Source organism: Triplophysa rosa, linkage group LG1 (genome assembly GCF_024868665.1).
Source record: "Triplophysa rosa linkage group LG1, Trosa_1v2, whole genome shotgun sequence".
In the NCBI taxonomy this organism is placed as follows: Eukaryota; Metazoa; Chordata; class Actinopteri; order Cypriniformes; family Nemacheilidae; genus Triplophysa; species Triplophysa rosa.
Window position 1 is genome coordinate 14,349,103 of NC_079890.1, and position 18,632 is coordinate 14,367,734.

General features: G+C 48.4%; 1 protein-coding gene across 1 annotated transcript in view; it reads left to right on the plus strand.

Moving 5' to 3' along the window:
• Positions 1-18,632, plus strand: part of tp53i11a (tumor protein p53 inducible protein 11a) — a 72,412-nt gene that overhangs the window by 40,336 nt on the left and 13,444 nt on the right. The gene's annotated exons all lie outside the window — the stretch shown is intronic.

The following is an 18,632-nucleotide window of genomic DNA, read 5'->3' on the forward strand; positions in this document are numbered from 1 at the left end:
AAATGCATAGAAAGTGTTATGCTATCATGTGAGAGATATCCTGAAGGTTTATTAAAAATATCTGGAACATCTGGGAAAGATATCTGGATAGCTGAATGCCATCAAATTAAAAATGAAACAATGTACTGCACACAGGGCTCTGTTTAAACAGATGACGGGCATGGATGTCAAACCAAACCCAAATTTACAGTGCATTAGAAACACACCTGCCGATGGTTGAATAGATGAGTTATGGCACAGTGTGGAACCACATCTGTGTTGTGGGACAGTAATGCGCCATTCACGCTCATCCCAAAGCCAACCTGCAGTCACATCACATCACCATTAATGTCTCACAATGAAAGCTTATTGGCACAGCTTTGGTCTTTTACCACACGCCTCACGCTTGGTGCTGTTAAAACCACTTCACGCCACTGCACTCGTACTACTTTGAGGTAGTCCACATGAAACATGGATGGCACTCAGACACGGCTGCCCTCTCTGCCCCTCAAACTCTGGGTAGGGTCACAGAGAAAGATCAAAGAGAACATCCATTAAAATTTCTCCTCTCCATTTCGTCAGATATGGCTCATTGGTGAAGCTGTGTGCATCACTTCAACTCCATATGAGCTTTGAAAGCAGATGTAACACACAGTTTCTGCCAATCTAATATTAATCTTGAGTACCTAGAGAGTAGTATTGCATACTTTGTATATTCGAAGAGTCTGTTCTGCCCCAACTAGAATGACTGCTGAAGTGCTCGAGCCTGACTAGCTTGGCAGACAGCTAACAGGTTCCTCCAAGAAAGTCTCAGATACCAGACTTCGTTTGAATGTGATTTACTTGAAGAAGGCACTGTAAAACTAAACATATAAATAAAGAAAATGTCAAAAAAGGTGCTTTTGCATCATTATTCAATTGTTACAATCAGATTCTAACATATGAGATATATATTATAACGTCTTGGTTATGGAAACGCAACTGGTTCGTGATGTGCGGCGATGGCGGTTACATACACTTTCAGTGTGGAAGGGGAGAGATTTCTTTCAAGTCTCTCTTGTAGGAAGGACAGCACGTTCCTGATCGAGCATCTCTGTGAGTCTTCTGCTCTAGAAGAACACCAGGACGAGAAGAGGCGCCACTTAAAGGCGTACAGCCACCTAGTGGCAGGGGCCCTAGCCTGGGTGATGGTCTCAACCACCGCTGGGGGTAGGCCACTCAGGATCTCCTCGTCCCGTCCAGGAGCCAGACATGGAGGTTCCAGAGGTCTGGTCTCGAGTGCCACAACGTGCCCTTCCCCTGCTAATGATGAGAGAGCGCGTCGGCTGTCTGGTTCAGGTCGCCCGGGATGTATGTGGCTCGCAGGGACGTTGTCACCTGCTGACTCCAGAGGAGGAGGCATCAGGAGAGTCGTGTTAACTGCCGTGAGCGAATGCCACCCTGGCGATTGATATACGCCACGGCAGTTGTGCTGTCCGTCCGGAGCAGCACGTGCTTGCCCTGCACGAGAGGCTGCAGCCTCCTCAGTGCAAGTAGCACAGCCAACAACTCTAGGCAGTTGATATGCCAACGCAGGCGGGGGCCCGTCCACTGCATGCCCATTGCACACGGCACTCCAACCCTGCAGGGAGGCATCCGCCGTCACCACAACGTGCCTTGAGACCTGCCCTAGGGGGACCCCTGTCCGCAAAAAGGTCATTGAAGACCAGGGGGTTAGGGTGCGTCGGCAGAGAGGCGTGATGACCATACACCTGCTGCCAGTGTGCCACGCTCTCCAGGGAACCCGACTCTGTAGCCAGTGTTGGAGCGGTCGCATGTGCATCAACCCGAGGGGGACCACCCCCNACCGAGGACGCCCAGGAGCCTCTGAAATAGTTTCAGAGGAACCGCTGGCTGCTTGAAGAGGTTCAGGCAGTTCAGCACTGACTGTGCACGCTCGGTAGTTAACCGTGCTGTCATGGAGACAGAGTCAAGTTCCATGCCGAGAAAAGAGATGCTCTGCACGGGGGAGAGCTTGCTCTTTTCCCAGTTGACCTGTAGCCCCAAACGATCTAGATGCCGGAGCACCAGGTCTCTGTGTGTACACAACAGATCTCGCAAGTGTGCCAAGATGAGCCAGTTGTCGATATAGTTTAGTACCCGCACACCTCTCTCCCTGGGGGGACCAAAGGGCGGCTTCCACGACCTTCGTGAAGACAAACCGAAGAGGAGGACCTAGAGCTGCACGATTCTGGATAAATTGAGAATCCCGATTGTTTTGTTTCAAATAGAAATTGCGATTCTTTTACGATTCTGAATGATGACTAAAAGTAATACATAATTTACTAGAGGTTCTGATGAAAAATTGTTTATTTAGGTATGTAATATGTAGGACTTTGCTTCAAAATTATTACATATTTTATGGTTAACCTACAGTATTTATAGTGAGAAATTTTTAACCACAAATTCCATAAGTAAAGTGTTTTTTTTTACTTTAAATGCAAAAGTTTAACTTCCTAAAAAGTATTAATGCATTGAATTAACGTGTATATGAAATATTTCTCAGTAAAAAAATTCATAAGGTGAAACTTGCAATTAAAGGTCTTGCCTGATATCTACAGACTGCTTGAAGGGGTCTTTAAAGAAAGACACTACTGATAAACATAACAACGCAGTATTCTCACCTGTAAACAGTTTAAAATAACTTTGGCAACTTGATGAAAAGCTCTAATAGCGCAGCTTCCTATTAGCGTAAATACAGTGATAAGCGCCACACACTCTGATGACTGTTTTACCGCAATGACGGATATAAACGCGCACTCGGATTTGTTGCGCTACAAACTGTCTGCAATCGATAGTTTCGTTTCAAACTGTCTAGTTAAGATGTGAAGCATATTCAGAACAATGTAAGAAAGACACTCATAAGAGCAGTTTTGTTGTCAGGCTGTATTTACTTTATATGTTGGTCTGTTGTTTGGTGTAGGAGCTTGTAAAGGCGTCTCATGCGTGAGTTGGCAACTCTCTGCGTTATTCCCAATACTTCTGTGATCATTGGACACAGAAATAAGGATAGTGTGTGGTTGAAAAGACTGTTTGTGACGTCGTTACATACCTTATGATAATAATGCTATCTCTGCTTCTGCGGCAGCACCAGCACATATTGAAGCATTATGATTTTAGTCCGAGGTAAATTAGACACGAGAATCATTGATTTTCATTAATGAGATCGCGTGGGTGTTTGAATCGGGATCGCGATCTTTTAACGATTAACCGTGCAGCTCTAGGAGGACCCTGTACTGATATGCCTGCCCCTCGAAAGTAAACCGTAGGATTGGCCAATGATAAGGGAGGACCGAGACATGAAAGTACGTGTCCTTCAGGTCGATTGCCATGAACCAATCCTGACATCTGACAGACGTCAGGATGCGCCTCTGCGTGATCATCCTGAACGGCAGCTTGTGTAGGTGCTTGTTCAGGGTACGCAGATCTAGAATGGGGCGCAGCCCCCCGCCTTTCTTTGGGACGATGAAGTACAGGCTGTAAAACCCGCTGAACATCTCGGCTAGAAGGACGGGCTTGATCGCTTCCTTCGCCAGAAGGGTGGCGACCTCTGCCCGAAGCACGGGAGCATCCCTGCTTCTGACTGAGGTTGAGAGGATGCCCCGAAACTTGGGCGGGCGTCTGGCGAATTGGATCGCGTAGCCGAGTCGGATCGTCTTCCCTAGCCACCGTGACGGCCTGGGAAGCTGTAGCCCAGCTCCCAGGAACCGAGACAAGGGAACTAGGGGTTCGATCTGCTTCATCGTCAACCCGGGGGGTGGTTCGATGGCTGGTAGTGCAGATCCCTCGCCTTGGGGAGGCCCCCGGGGAGGAGATCAGCTCTGCTGACTTACCTGCCCGGCGATGACGCAGCTAAACACGCCTTCTGACTGAGAGTGCTGAGGGCTGGTGAGTGTGCTCAATGTTGCGTTTCACTGTGATGCAACATCGAGTTGTCGACCACTGTCGTGTAGAGGGTGGGAGCAGCTGTGATAGCCCAGAGAGAGAGGAAAGTCTTTTTGTGAGGAAGTGGGTGCTTGGCCCCCGGGGGGGCCAGCAGATGTTGAGACGGGGCAGGGACCGTCCCAATCTGACCGCAGTGTAAGCTTTCGACACCAGAGATGCCGAAAACTTACACGCCTTGGACGGGAGTCTAGGTCGACCTTAGGTGCACGACCGTGACGGCACGCTCCACCTGGGGTACGTCGACATAGCCCCTGGCTGCCCCACCATCGAGAGAAGTGAGGGCGACAGAGCTAGTTTGACTGAAACGAGCCAAAAAGGGGGCGTTCCACGTCTTACTAAGCTCCTAATGCACCTCTGGGAAAAACGGGACTGGGGCCGGGCTCGGCTTGGAGTCGCGCTCGGACCCGAGGTACCACGTATCCAGCCACGAGCGTTGGGGGAGAGGCGGTGTGGTGCACTGCAGCCCAATGCTCACGGCAGCCCGGGAAAGCATGGTTGACATCTCGATGTCCGCCTCTTCCTGGGCTCGACCCCCCGAGGGAGGTAGCTCCTAGGAATCGTCGGGATCGGATGCCAATAGGTTGCCCCCCCAATGCTGCAAGCGTCATCTCATCATCGTCACGCACTTTCGAGTACGTGGCAGAGGAACAAGACGGGGTAGGACCGTCTCCTGGGGGACGGTCAGACGAGCGAGACAGGGCGCGAACGGTCCGCGAGCCTGTGGCTGACGGATTGACGCTCACGAAAATCCCCATATCACCCTCGCTGTAGCGGATGGCAGGGCCTTAGCCACTGCTGTCCTGGAACGGGAAGCTGACGAGGTGGCAGCTGTGTCCATAAAGAACACAGCTACCCGTGACCGCAACGTCTGGATCGCCATCCGCCCGCAGTGCGGGCAGGACGTATCCACAAAGGCTGCCTCAGCGTGCCGGAGACCCAAACACCTGAGGCAGACATCGTGTCCACCCCCCTCCTCGATGAGTGTGTTGCACCCACGAGAAAAGCGGGCCATGCCACGCCATAGAAATTTGCTCTTTTAGAAAAAAAGGAAATAATTCGAACACCTCCGGAACTGCCGAGACGCCCAGGGGAAGTCGCTGCAAGAAGGGACAATCCGCTGCACCACGTCGTAAGGTTCCAGCAATTTATTAGCTCAGAATAGATCGTCATAAACGAAGGCTTCGAAGAACAAAAGGTGAATGAATTAGTACGCCATCTTCCTTTTATACCCGGATATTCGGGGCGGAGTCCGGCATGCAAATTTCATTCGCCAATTTCATTGGCCTTTTCAAAATAGTCCGAAGATGATAGGTTCTCAAATCAAACCCCATCTGTCGGTTCGACACAAGGTCGAGAGACCGACAGAAAGGGAACGTATTACTACATGCTACAACACATTGAACATGTTCACTTCCTTACAGATGGTTCTGCAAACCAGCTCTTCAATATTAACTTATTGGAAACACAATTTACACACATCTTTCTTAAAATAGCATTTTACTCTGTTAACAAGAAAAATATGAAATTGAGCACTCACAGACATATTTTCAAGGCCTTTGTACAACCGCATGGGAGGGAAATACACAGCTTTCTCTTGAATTTCTTCTGATGCAATACTAACTAGGGCAACTCTAGAAGTACACACTTAGAACACCAATGACTAAATGTAAATTTCACTATGGCCACTGGGTGTCGCTATGGGGCTGCTTTAATTCGTTACATTTATATAGCGCTTTTCTAGACACTCAAAGCACTTTACATGGAAGGGGGATCTCCTCAACCACCACCAATGTGCAGCATCCACCTGGATGATGCGACGGCAGCCATATTACGCCAGAACACAGACACACAGACCACAGGGTGAGCATCCCCTGCTGGTCTCACTAACACCTCTTCCAGCAGCTACCTAGCTTTCCCAGCAGGTCTCCCATCCAGGTACTGACCAGGCTCAGCCCTGCTTAGCTCCCGTGGGCAGCCAGTCTCGGGCTATAGGGTAATATGACTGCTGACTTTACTGAGGTCAGCACAGAGTCTTTAGTTTTATCACATTTATAAAAGACCGCTCCATCTATCAGTTATAAACAATCTCCAAAGCCAGCGTTATATCAACCGTTTGTATAACATTCCTCACCGAAATGCAGTGAACAAACAAATTAGGCTGTCAACGTTAATGCTTGCGATTAATTTTTTCAGATTAATTCGTTAAAAATATTTAACACCATTAACGCAACATCTGTTTATTCCTTCATCATTGTCATAGCATGCCTAAGGCCATCAAACGTAACGTGTAACTTGCGCTGGACGGCTAGTTATGGACGCTGCGCGCCGACGCCCCCAAATTTTTCCCAGGTCGCCCGGCGGTGCCGAAACAAAGGGGAGAGCGCCCGCAATCGAATGGAAGCGTCATGGGGCGGCGGCGGACCCATGAAAAATGCCCAAAGTGCCTAATTTTTGAGTCACGGAACGAAGGGTTAGGCGCTCTCTTGGGCAGAACCACGAGGGGGCGACTCGACGTACGGTCCCAGCCTATGCCACGTGCGCCGATCAGGTTGCGACCGGGCCTCCCGAAGAGCGCCTGAACATCCCCCTTGCAGCCTACGGGCCGGCTCCGGACTCCGACGTACACGAGAAGCCTACGCGTGCCCCTTGTAACCTATTTTGGGCGGGGCTTCCCGCTGGCCACGCCTCCATCCTCAGAACGCCTACGCATCCCCCTTGCAGCCTAAACTTGAGGGAGGCCTGCCCGACGCCCCCGAAGACCCGGACGCCACCCGGCGCCCCGGGGACCCCGTCTCGGAGCTGACTGCCTCATTTGAGCCCAGCGGCTGTGTGACACACGCTTAAAATAGCTAAAATGCATAGAAAGTGTTATGCTATCATGTGAGAGATATCCTGAAGGTTTATTAAAAATATCTGGAACATCTGGGAAAGATATCTGGATAGCTGAATGCCATCAAATTAAAAATGAAACAATGTACTGCACACAGGGCTCTGTTTAAACAGATGACGGGCATGGATGTCAAACCAAACCCAAATTTACAGTGCATTAGAAACACACCTGCCGATGGTTGAATAGATGAGTTATGGCACAGTGTGGAACCACATCTGTGTTGTGGGACAGTAATGCGCCATTCACGCTCATCCCAAAGCCAACCTGCAGTCACATCACATCACCATTAATGTCTCACAATGAAAGCTTATTGGCACAGCTTTGGTCTTTTACCACACGCCTCACGCTTGGTGCTGTTAAAACCACTTCACGCCACTGCACTCGTACTACTTTGAGGTAGTCCACATGAAACATGGATGGCACTCAGACACGGCTGCCCTCTCTGCCCCTCAAACTCTGGGTAGGGTCACAGAGAAAGATCAAAGAGAACATCCATTAAAATTTCTCCTCTCCATTTCGTCAGTTTCATTTCAAACCTGTCTAGTTAAGATGTGAAGCATATTCAGAACAATGTGAGAAAGACACTCATAAGAGCAGTTTTGTTGTCAGGCTGTATTTACTTTATATGTTGGTCTGATTTTGGGCAGCGTAGGAGCTTGTAAACGCGTCTCATGCGTGAGTTGGCAACTCTCTGCGTTATTCCCAATACTTCTGTGATCATTGGACACTGAAATAAGGATAGTGTGTGGTTGAAAAGACTGTTTGTGACGTCGTTACATACCTTATGATAATAATGCTATCTCTGCTTCTGCGGCAGCACCAGCACATATTGAAGCATTATGATTTTAGTCTGAGGTAAATTAGACACGAGAATCATTGATTTTCATTAATGAGATCGCGTGGGTGTTTGAATCGGGATCGCGATCTTTTAACGATTAACCGTGCAGCTCTAGGAGGACCCTGTACTGATATGCCTGCCCCTCGAAAGTAAACCGTAGGATTGGCCAATGATAAGGGAGGACCGAGACATGAAAGTACGTGTCCTTCAGGTCGATTGCCATGAACCAATCCTGACATCTGACAGACGTCAGGATGCGCCTCTGCGTGATCATCCTGAACGGCAGCTTGTGTAGGTGCTTGTTCAGGGTACGCAGATCTAGAATGGGGCGCAGCCCCCCGCCTTTCTTTGGGACGATGAAGTACAGGCTGTAAAACCCGCTGAACATCTCGGCTAGAAGGACGGGCTTGATCGCTTCCTTCGCCAGAAGGGTGGCGACCTCTGCCCGAAGCACGGGAGCATCCCTGCTTCTGACTGAGGTTGAGAGGATGCCCCGAAACTTGGGCGGGCGTCTGGCGAATTGGATCGCGTAGCCGAGTCGGATCGTCTTCCCTAGCCACCGTGACGGCCTGGGAAGCTGTAGCCCAGCTCCCAGGAACCGAGACAAGGGAACTAGGGGTTCGATCTGCTTCATCGTCAACCCGGGGGGTGGTTCGATGGCTGGTAGTGCAGATCCCTCGCCTTGGGGAGGCCCCCGGGGAGGAGATCAGCTCTGCTGACTTACCTGCCCGGCGATGACGCAGCTAAACACGCCTTCTGACTGAGAGTGCTGAGGGCTGGTGAGTGTGCTCAATGTTGCGTTTCACTGTGATGCAACATCGAGTTGTCGACCACTGTCGTGTAGAGGGTGGGAGCAGCTGTGATAGCCCAGAGAGAGAGGAAAGTCTTTTTGTGAGGAAGTGGGTGCTTGGCCCCCGGGGGGGGGGGGCCAGCAGATGTTGAGACGGGGCAGGGACCGTCCCAATCTGACCGCAGTGTAAGCTTTCGACACCAGAGATGCCGAAAACTTACACGCCTTGGACGGGAGTCTAGGTCGACCTTAGGTGCACGACCGTGACGGCACGCTCCACCTGGGGTACGTCGACATAGCCCCTGGCTGCCCCACCATCGAGAGAAGTGAGGGCGACAGAGCTAGTTTGACTGAAACGAGCCAAAAAGGGGGCGTTCCACGTCTTACTAAGCTCCTAATGCACCTCTGGGAAAAACGGGACTGGGGCCGGGCACGGCTTGGAGTCGCGCTCGGACCCGAGGTACCACGTATCCAGCCACGAGCGTTGGGGGAGAGGCGGTGTGGTGCACTGCAGCCCAATGCTCACGGCAGCCCGGGAAAGCATGGTTGACATCTCGATGTCCGCCTCTTCCTGGGCTCGACCCCCCGAGGGAGGGAGCTCCGAGGAATCGTCGGGATCGGATGCCAATAGGTTGCCCCCCCAATGCTGCAAGCGTCATCTCATCATCGTCACGCACTTTCGAGTACGTGGCAGAGGAACAAGACGGGGTAGGACCGTCTCCTGGGGGACGGTCAGACGAGCGAGACAGGGCGCGAACGGTCCGCGAGCCTGTGGCTGACGGATTGACGCTCACGAAAATCCCCATATCACCCTCGCTGTAGCGGATGGCAGGGCCTTAGCCACTGCTGTCCTGGAACGGGAAGCTGACGAGGTGGCAGCTGTGTCCATAAAGAACACAGCTACCCGTGACCGCAACGTCTGGATCGCCATCCGCCCGCAGTGCGGGCAGGACGTATCCACAAAGGCTGCCTCAGCGTGCCGGAGACCCAAACACCTGAGGCAGACATCGTGTCCACCCCCCTCCTCGATGAGTGTGTTGCACCCACGAGAAAAGCGGGCCATGCCACGCCATAGAAATTTGCTCTTTTAGAAAAAAAGGAAATAATTCGAACACCTCCGGAACTGCCGAGACGCCCAGGGGAAGTCGCTGCAAGAAGGGACAATCCGCTGCACCACGTCGTAAGGTTCCAGCAATTTATTAGCTCAGAATAGATCGTCATAAACGAAGGCTTCGAAGAACAAAAGGTGAATGAATTAGTACGCCATCTTCCTTTTATACCCGGATATTCGGGGCGGAGTCCGGCATGCAAATTTCATTCGCCAATTTCATTGGCCTTTTCAAAATAGTCCGAAGATGATAGGTTCTCAAATCAAACCCCATCTGTCGGTTCGACACAAGGTCGAGAGACCGACAGAAAGGGAACGTATTACTACATGCTACAACACATTGAACATGTTCACTTCCTTACAGATGGTTCTGCAAACCAGCTCTTCAATATTAACTTATTGGAAACACAATTTACACACATCTTTCTTAAAATAGCATTTTACTCTGTTAACAAGAAAAATATGAAATTGAGCACTCACAGACATATTTTCAAGGCCTTTGTACAACCGCATGGGAGGGAAATACACAGCTTTCTCTTGAATTTCTTCTGATGCAATACTAACTAGGGCAACTCTAGAAGTACACACTTAGAACACCAATGACTAAATGTAAATTTCACTATGGCCACTGGGTGTCGCTATGGGGCTGCTTTAATTCGTTACATTTATATAGCGCTTTTCTAGACACTCAAAGCACTTTACATGGAAGGGGGATCTCCTCAACCACCACCAATGTGCAGCATCCACCTGGATGATGCGACGGCAGCCATATTACGCCAGAACACAGACACACAGACCACAGGGTGAGCATCCCCTGCTGGTCTCACTAACACCTCTTCCAGCAGCTACCTAGCTTTCCCAGCAGGTCTCCCATCCAGGTACTGACCAGGCTCAGCCCTGCTTAGCTCCTGTGGGCAGCCAGTCTCTGGCTATAGGGTAATATGACTGCTGACTTTACTGAGGTCAGCACAGAGTCTTTAGTTTTATCACATTTATAAAAGACCGCTCCATCTATCAGTTATAAACAATCTCCAAAGCCAGCGTTATATCAACCGTTTTTATAACATTCCTCACCGAAATGCAGTGAACAAACAAATTAGGCTGTCAACGTTAACGCTTGCGATTAATTTTTTCAGATTAATTCGTTAAAAATATTTAACACCATTAACGCAACATCTGTTTATTCCGTCATCATTGTCATAGCATGCCTAAGGCCATCAAACGTAACGTGTAACTTGCGCTGGACGGCTAGTTATGGACGCTGCGCGCCGACGCCCCCAAATTTTTCCCAGGTCGCCCGGTGGTGCCGAAACAAAGGGGAGAGCGCCCGCTATCGAATGGAAGCTTCATGGGGCGGCGGCGGACCCATGAAAAATGCCCAAAGTGCCTAATTTTTGAGTCACGGAACGAAGGGTTAGGCGCTCTCTTGGGCAGAACCACGAGGGGGTTACTCGACGTACGGTCCCAGCCTATGCCACGTGCGCCGATCAGGTTGCGACCGGGCCTCCCGAAGAGCGCCTGAACATCCCCCTTGCAGCCTACGGGCCGGCTCCGGACTCCGACGTACACGAGAAGCCTACGCGTGCCCCTTGTAACCTATTTTGGGCGGGGCTTCCCGCTGGCCACGCCTCCATCCTCAGAACGCCTACGCATCCCCCTTGCAGCCTAAATTTGAGGGAGGCCTGCCCGACGCCCCCGAAGACCCGGACGCCACCCGGCGCCCCGGGGGACCCCATCTCGGAGCTGACTGCCTCATTTGAGCCCAGCGGCTGTGTGACACACGCTTAAACAGCCCAAAGCCCTTTTCTTTGACTTTCGAGTCGAACGTGCACATAAAAGCGCCGGTGTGCATCGACACAATGTTTTCTCACATCTGCGATTCACTCGAAGGGCCCAAAATTAGGTAGACAGAGTAAGACCCCTGTCAGTGGTCTCGTTTGCTTTGGCAATGATTTATCCAGCTTAAACCAACAGTAGAGTGTATGAGAGGCTTAGCCCTTCACAATGAAGTGCATTAAGGCTCACAGTTGTGCTCCAGAAGCTTAAAAGTGGTGTGTCCATTAGCTACCTATGGGAGCCATGCCAAAAGTGTTACGTGTGGCATGTACATTCGTAACTTATTTAATGGGACCCTCATAGGTACATAATGGACAAAGCCTATTAAGGGTCATTATAAGCCTAAGTAAGGAGTTATATAGCTTAATCCTACAGTAGAGTGTATGAGAGTCACAGCCCTTCACAATGACGTGCATTAAGGCTCATAGATGTGCTCCAGAAGCTTAAAAATGTTGTGTACATTAGCTACCTATGAGGACCCGTCAAATAAGTTACGACTGGCACTTCCTGTGACTCGGCAAAACCACAGGAAGTACCAGTCATAACTTATTTGACAGTAGCCTCGTAGGCTTACAGTGGACAATACTGTAAACGGTCAATTTTTTAGACTGTAAACAACTTTCTTATGACAAACCTACAGATGTGTATCCTATAAGCACCCCGCATTGGTATATTGCACACCTCAGGCTATTAAAATGCTTATTTTGCATACAAACGCACTTTTCACAGAAATTAGTCTCTCACCAGCATTTTCAGCAAAAAACTGCTTTATTCTTGTACAAAAATCTTGGGGCTTCGAATGCTAATTCGACGCACCCTCACGCACACATACCCGAAGCCCGTACCCCTCGCTGTACGGCAAGTGCTCGAAAAAAATCACAAAAAATATTCCCAAAAAATAAACGGCCCACAACCTCCACAAACAGGGTCGATAGAGTACATAACGAGTCGTACCGACTTCAAACTCTGAGAACCGAATGAGGGGGCCGCTAGTAGCTATAGATTTTGAATCGGGGTCATTTCGAAGTCCCGGGGCCGTTCCGGGCTCATCGTACGATAGCCACCTATGAAAATAATGGGATAGGTTGCATGTGTCAGAGGCTCCCGTACGGCCCGCAGAGGCCACAGGAGCCCGAAACCTAAAGAAAGTTGCGTCACGTGGCTCTCGACGACATACCGATAGGGCTAGGTCGGGCTATGAAATTAAGTATTTTTTATTATTTTTCATACGTCTCTCTCCCTCGCATTGATCTCTATGGGCCATGTGACTGTAAAAGGTCAATTTTTAAGACTGTAAACAGCTTAGCTTTTGTATGACAAACCTAAGCTATGTATCCTAAAAGCACCCCATATTGGTATTTGCACACTTCAGGATATTAAAATGCTTATTTTGCTTACAAATGCACTTTTCACAGAAATACATCTCTGAACAGCATTTTCAGCAAAATTCTGCTTTATTCTTGTACAGAAACCTCGGGCTTCGAATGCTGGTTCTTCACACCCTCACGCACCACATATCCGAAGCCCGTACCCCTCGGTGTACGGCAAGTGATCCAAAAAAATCACAAAAAATATTCCAGAAAAATAACGGCCCACAACGTCCTCAAAACGTGCTATATAGTACATAACAAGGCTGTACCGACTTCAAACTTTGGGAACCGAATGAGGGGGCGCGAGCAGCTACAGAATTTGAATCGGGGTCATTCGGAGTCCCCGGGGCCGTTCGGGGGTCCTGTACGATAGGCACCTATGAAAATAATAGGATAGGTTGAAGGTGTCAGAGGCTCCCGTACCACCCGCAAGGCCCCAGGAGCCCTGAAACTTTACAGAAATTGCATCAGTTGGCCCTCGAGACATACCGAGAGGGCTAGGTCGGGATATTAAATTTATTATTTTTTATTATTTTTCATACATCTCTCTCCCTCGCATTGATCTCTATGGGGACTTGTGCCTGCGAAGGCCTCGTGAGGCAGTTGCTTTCCAGGTGGAAATCTGTCTCCGGAAGCGTCTACGGACGCGGAACTCGATATCCGGCTTGGAGACCCCCACGGTATACCGTGGCGAGTATTAAGACCCTGTGGACCTTTTGACCCCTGTATTCCAGAGCGTACATTCGCAACCTATATGTAGGCTGCTGGTGTCTTTTTGGGCAAAGTGAGAGGTCAACGAGGTCCGAGGGGCGCGGAACCCCAGAACATGACCCAGGGCCCCGTGACGAGACATATACGTGAATTGCAGGTCGATCAGACCATTCTGTACCCCAACCCTAATTGTCCATCAGAGCTTATGAAAACGAATGGGATAAGTTAAGAGTGTCGGCGGCTCCCGTTCAGACCCCGGGTGCTCGAGGGGCCCAAACTTTAGATTCTAGTAGTCTGTAGGCCCTTGTTTAACATACCGTGAGGGTGGCTTCTAGAACCGTGGGAAACGATTTATAGTGCGGTTTGCAAAAGTCTCTCATGCAGGCTTCTTCATTTCATAGCCTGAAAGACCCTCTTGAATGAGCAAACGTGAACAAAATTAGGGTCAATCTTTTTTCAAGAAAAAGATACTTCGAGGTGACCGAGAACCACGGTACTCGATATCCCGGCTTGGGAGACCCCCAGGGTATACCGTCGAGTTTAAGACCCTGTGACCTTTTGACCCCTGTATTCCAGAGCGTACATTCGCAACCTATATGTAGGCGCTGGTGTCTTTTTGGGCAAAGTGAGAGGTCAACGAGGTCCGAGGGGCGCGGAACAGAACAGACCCAGGGCCCCGTGACGAGGCATATACGTGAATTGCAGGTTGATCAGACCTTTCTGTCCCATTTGGCCACCGTGAGCTTATGAAAATGAATGGGATAGGTTAAGAGTGTCGGCAGCAGCCGTTGGGCCGCAGTGGGATCGAGGGGCCCCAAACTTTATATTCTGGTAGTCTGTTGGCCCCTGTTTCACATACCGAGAGAGTGGCTTACTGGAACCTAGGGAACATTTTTTAGTGCTTTTTCTTGTGTGAAAAGTGTTGTGTACATTAGTAGCCTACCGACCGACTGTCAAATAAGTTACGACTGGGATTTCCTGTGACTCAGCAAAACCACCGGAAGTCCCAGTCGTAACTTATTTGACAGTAGCCGTGTAGGCTAATGGTGGACAATGCTGTAAACGGTCAATTTTTCATACTGTAAACCCATTTTCTTGTGACAAACCTACACATATGTATCCTAGAAGCACCCCGTATTGTTATATTGCACACTTCAGGCTGTCAAAATGCTCACGTGTTATACAAATGCACTTTTCACAGAAATAAATCTCTGACCAGCATTTTCAGCAATATTCTGCTTTATTTTTGTACAAAAACCTTGGGGCTTTGAATGCTAGTTTGTCACACCCTCTTGCATCACATATTCGAATCCCATGCCCGTCGCTGTACGGCAAGTTCTCGAAACAAAATCACAAAAAATATTCCAGAAAAATAAACGACCCGCAACGTCCCCAAAACGTGCACTATATTAGATAACGAGGCCGTACCGACTTCAAACTCTGGGAACCGAATGAGGGGGCCGCGAGGAGCTATATAATTTGAATCTGGGTCATTTGAAGACTCCCTGGCCGTTCCGGGGTCATCGTACGATAGCCACCTATGAGAGAAATAGGATATGTTGCAGGTGTCAGAGGCTCCCGTACGGGCCGCGGAGGCCCCAGGAGCCCGAAACATTACAGAAAGTTGCGTCACATGACTCTCGACGGCATACCGATAGGGCTTGGTCTGGAAGTGAAATTAAATATTTTTTCTTATTTTACATACATCTCCCTGCCTCTAGTGGTTCTCTATGGGCCCGCAAACCCCCTCGCACAGTGGGCTCGGGTATCCGACGTCTTTCTGACAGAAACCTCCCCTAAGCACGAATGAGCAAGGTCACGAAGGATGCCCGGCTCCTCTAGGGGGCGCCACGGCCGTGAGGGAGAGAAAAAAGAATGAAGGGCGGCGAGCGAGACGTTTTGGCATCTTTTTGATGTCGCGCCACGGATAGGCAGCAAGGGGCAGCAAACTACCCACTATAGGCGTGCTGCGGACGCAAGGGTGGCGAGTGAGACGTTTTGGCAACTTTTGGATGTCGCGCCACGAATAGGCAGCAAGGGGCAGCAAACTACCAATTCTAGGCGCGCTGCGGAAGCAAGGGTGGCGAGCGAGGCGTTTTGGCATCTTTTGGATGTCGCGCCACGAATAGGCAGCAAGGGGCAGCAAACTACCAACTCTAGGCGCGCTGCGGACGTGAGGAAGACTATGGCAGAGTTAGGCGGTCAGGGGGACGCGAAAGGCTCCTCGTGGATGCGGTGATGAAGATTCCACGCCCACAGCACTTTGACACCCCCTGTGGTGTCCGTACGATGCCTCTCCGGGAAAACGGCCCCTAAACTCCGATAAGGGAAAAAAGTCCGAATCATAATAAGAGTGAGCGAGAATTTGGCGTCCAATTCAGGTATACGAGCCCTTCGTCTGCTTAGTCGACCGATGGCAATCTATATGAATGGACAATTGTCCATGATTTACCTAACTTCCCTTGCATGCCATTATATAATCAGGCTCTTATTCATATAAAGGCCTTTAAAGTATTTAGGCGCGATTTGAAATGGTTGTATTGACACGTCCAGTATAGATTGACAGCTTCTGGCTGTGGAACACGGCTCAACGCACCGCGACAGCAGCCCCGTCTGGTGAACACATGGTCTAAAGGCTGCATCAGAATCTGTGAGACAGCACACCAGTATTAACTTCTCTTTCATGCTTGAATGAACAAAAACACACAAGATTATGCCAGAAAGCACATTTTGTCTATTATTTTTGCAAGCACAGTCTTCAACGAGTTAAATAAAGTCTTTAATGAATGCAAAGAGTAGTGAAAATAGGAAGCTCATTTTAGACCTGCTAAGAGCGGGAAGCTAGGGGGCCACCGCGTTCTTAAACGTGCTGCTGTGACTCCTGTCACTAATGTTAATCAAAGAGTAAAAGAAAAGAAATCAATGCAACTTTAATGAGGAATCTTCTGTATTTAATGTATTTAGCAGTAAAGACTGTAAAGTGTCGTGTGTATGGGGGAAGAACCCAGATGCAGACAGCAAGGAAGGGTTTAACTCAAAATATTTATTAAATAAAACAAAAAACCCGCTGTGTGGTAACAAAACACTATAAACAAAAGACTTTTAAAAAGACAAACAAAAACTTCCCTCAAGGGGGCAAAACGAGAACTAAAATAATAAACAAACAAAACTCACACTAACAGGATAACGCAGGACAAGGCAAGGCAGGTACATGAGATATGAGACAGGGACTAACAGGAATGAGGTACGATGGATGATGAGCTTTGAACATAGAACAAGGAACAGCGAACAGTGGACATAGAACAACATACGAGAAACAATGAACCGACACGGGACAGGAAAAACAGAGGCTCTAAATAGGGGAGTACAAACGAGGGATAACACGGGGGGGGGGATGACGGGCAGGTGACAGGGATCAAACACTAAGGGGAAGCTAACAAGGGAACGAGAGGGCGGACCTTAGAGACGAGACACCGGAGAGAACGCATATGTCGTGACAGACAATAATATGCTTCTCTCCACACATAACAAGAGGTTCTGCCTCAAGACCAAGAAAGACATGACAAGAGAGGCAGAACCATGACAGAAGAAATGTGTTGTTTCTACATTAATTTGGAGATAAAATATGAAATTATTAGACTGTAAAAGTATATTTAAAAATAGAAAAGCTGTGTGTGATTAGTTAGTCAATTTTTTTAATCGATTGACAGCACTAAAATAGACATGTTAAACAAAATAAATTGTGTATGTTTTATTTCATTATACGTGCGCGATTAATTGTATGAAAAGTGTGCGATTAATCGCGATTATTTTTTTAAATCTATTGATAGCCCTAAAACAAACACAGCTGAACTTCACGAACGAAGGAGCACATTGATGAGCTTCTCCCTGGTTGACGCGTGGGCGTGCTCTTTCATCTCACTCTCGCGGGTTGACACGTTGGCATGCTTTTCCTGGAGAATAGTCCAATAACGGACTAAGAAAAGTTGTTATGAAACGGAATTTCATGTTTGAAAAAAAACTTTACAAAACCTATACAAACGCTGGGGGAGTGTATCGAGCACAGAAATACTATGTCATACGTCCAACTTGTTTTTTAACAAGTTGACCATGTCAATTTCACATTGTAAAGAAGTCAGAATGCATGAAACACTGTGGCACCCCCTCTTTAAGGGAGGCTATGTTAATAAATCAGCAGGTTCACTAGTCCAAGTCGATCATTTTTTAAGTGTAGTCTTATAGCTCAAAAAGTAGACTTTAGATCATGAATTCTGTTCCTGGGGATTGCATAACCTTATAACCATAGTACCATAAGTTGGATAAAATGCTGAATGCATCCATGTAAATGGATGATACATTTTCGAGTGTTTGCTACATAAATGTTTCCTCAAAAGACTAATTTGTGGTAGGCAAATGATTTGGTCTGTTTTTCCATTAGTTCAAAAGATTTATGCACTTTACTCAGGACATTGATTCTCTCCGCGGATAATGTGGGACATGATGTATTTGATGTACTTCATTTGATTTCCCCATTAACTCCTCACTCAAATAAGCTATTAGGCTGGTTTCTGTGGTCGGACAGAAATACTGTGTAGCATCTGTCATTACAGGTCTTATGAGAAAACAGAGTACTTGTTCCCAGCAGTAGATATGTGTTAATCCCCCCAAGCCCCCCCCCACCCCCCTGCCCAAAACAACCAGAGCGAGGTGTCGATTGAGTGGAGGTCTCCCACAGCAATTGACATATTTTTGTTTCTAGGTGCTGTATGCTTTCTGAACACTATATCTCTGCAATCGTTCTTTTTCTGAGAAAATCAATGGGTTGCTTAAAAGCCACTGCTGTTTACTAGGTAAATACACCATATTGTTTTGTATTGAGGTCTTTACAAGAGCAAAATACTGTGTTTGGCACACAGCCTCTGAAATGTCATCTGAAAGAATGGAAGGTTATTGATTTTGGTCTAGTAATTTAAATAGGCTAAACAGATAAAAAACAAACAATAAAATAGAATGAAACATATTTATAAACAGATAACACCTGTAAATCCAGTAATATTTACTGTATGTATTCCTGAGAGGCTCAGTGACACACACCCCCACACAAACACACTGTCTACTGAGTGACA